The sequence below is a fragment of the Hylobates moloch genome, unplaced genomic scaffold, assembly GCF_009828535.3.
Source record: "Hylobates moloch isolate HMO894 unplaced genomic scaffold, HMol_V3 SCAFFOLD_10, whole genome shotgun sequence".
NCBI lineage: Eukaryota > Metazoa > Chordata > Mammalia > Primates > Hylobatidae > Hylobates > Hylobates moloch.
In genome coordinates this window covers 107,656,527-107,658,843 of record NW_026652285.1, presented here as the reverse complement: position 1 = coordinate 107,658,843, position 2,317 = coordinate 107,656,527, and positions in this window count along the sequence as shown.

Genomic DNA, 2,317 nt, shown 5'->3' with positions numbered 1-2,317 from the left:
CCCGGGGATACCCCCGCCCCGCCCCGCCCGGTTCGGACGCGGCCCCCTCCGCGGGGGTGCGGGGCGAAGGCGCTTGGGCCGGGCCGAGCCCCGTGCTGCCCGCCTCCCGTGCCGCGGCCACCTCCGGGGGGCGCGCAGGGGGCGCGGGGTCGCCGGGAAGTTCTGGGCGCGGGGGGCGTGGCCGTGGGAAAGCGCTCGGGGCCGCGGGGAGGGAGCGTGCGGGGCCCCGGCCGCCAACCGAGTTCCTCCCCGAAGTTCACGCGGGGGCTCCGGGCTGAGCCCGGCCTGCCCGCCCCTCCAGCCCCACAGCCTTGGGCTGGGGTCGGGGGCGGCCCCCGCGTGTCCCCGCGGCTGCCCCACCCGAGCTTGCGGCGGGGAGTGGACGCAGGGCCTGCCCGGGGCGGCGGCTCCTCGAGCACACCTGCCGCCAGGTTCGGGGGAGGAAACAGTTTCTAGGAACTGCCCTGGACCTTGATGTCGCTGCTGTTTCTGCTTCTGCTGTGCACTGACCATGTGACCTTGAAAGTCTTTCCAGTTCTGTTTTATAAAAGGTCCAGGGTGTGTGCCCGAGGCTGGCGGTGGCCTGGGTGTGCTTAGCATCCCCGGGCGGCGGGGAACGGGCAGACCCGACTGGATCCTCCCTCAGCACCCACTCGTGGAAGGGGCAGACGGTGCCCAGGGCACCGCGCGGCTTCTGTAAGCCTCCGGGCCCTGATCCACACGTGTCTGGGAGATGAATTTGTGGGTTCGGTTCCTGTCTAGAAAGTGACAGAGATTTGATCGGATCAAAATCAGAGACTTGCTTGGAGGGGTGCTTCTAGTCATGCCAGCCTGGGAAGCTGGAGGGCCAGTTTTGGGGTCAGGAAACCCATTAAAGAATTGTTTTAATGCCTTCGTGAATTTTTTCAAAAATCAATTTTTTTCTCATAAAATAATACTCTTTCATTACCAAACTTTGGGGAGATGATCTAATTAATAAGGTGACTTCCCAGAGACATGGGCTGTTAAGGTTTTGGCATGCTGCTTCACAGTTTTTAAAACAGTGTTGTGATGAACAGCTTTCTTGATGCGTCCTTAGAGCGGCTCTGAGCATTTCCTGCGGGCAAATCCCTAGAAGAGGCCGGCGGGCCAAAGACTATGCTGCATTTTGCCAAAATGCCCTCCAGAAATATGGGGCCAGCCTGCCGTCCACCCACTGGTGAGCGGGCATGCCCGCTTGCCTGTCGTCTTGCCAGCCCTGAGATATGTCATTGCGTTATGTCTTTGGCAGTCTGCTAGGCGAAACAGCCCTTTTCATCACTTGAGTCCTAATTTCTTTGACTGCTGGTGATGTTGAACATCTTTTCATTTTATTATTGGCCATTTGGAATATTGCCTGCCTGTGTTCTTTGCCCATTTTTTATTTTTCTGTTGGGCTGTGTGTCTTTTTCTTAGGCATTCTAAGAGCTTGTTACCGTAAGGAATTTAGCTCTTCTCTGCGCCCTATCCTACTCTGTACAAGAGCGTAAATGCAATGTATGGCCGGGCGCAGCGGCTCACGCCTGTAATCCCAGCACTTTGGGAGGCCAAGTTGGGCAGATCACCTGAAGTCAGGAGTTTGAGACCAGCCTGGCTAACATGATGAAACCTGGTCTCTACTAAAAAATACAAAAATTAACCGGGCGTGGTAGTGGGTGCCTGTAATCCCAGATAATTGGGAGGCTGAGGCAGGAGAATTGCTTGAACCCAGGAGGTGGAGGTTGCAGTGAGCCGAGATCGTGCCACTGCACTCCAGCCTGGGCGACAGAGCGAGACTCTGTCTCAGAAAGAAAGTGTATTGTACAACAGTACAATAACACAGAGTATCATACAGTAGTACAATATACTCTTGTACATTGCATTTATTTTTCCGTCATTTTTCTTTTGACTTTGGATTTTGGTTTGTTTGTTCAACCTTTTTTTTTTTTTCTTTTTTTTTTGAGACAAGGTCTTACTCTGTGTACACCCAGGCTGGAGTGTAGTGGCGTGATCACAGCTCACTGCAACCTCTGCCTCCCCAGGCTCAGGTGATCCTCCCACCTCAGCCTTCCCAGTAGATGGGACTACAGGTGCATGTCACCATGCCTGGCTAGTTTTTGTAGTTCTTTGTAGAGATGGGGTTTTGCCATGTTCCCTAGGCTGGTCTTGAACTCCTGGGCTTGAGTGATCCACCCTCCTTGGCTTCCCAAAGTGCTGGGATTACAGATGTGAGCTACTGTGTTCTGCCTTTTTATTTTTTTACTACGCACAGGTTTGAAGTTCTTCTGTAGCTAAATCTATCAAGTTTTCTTTTGTGGTT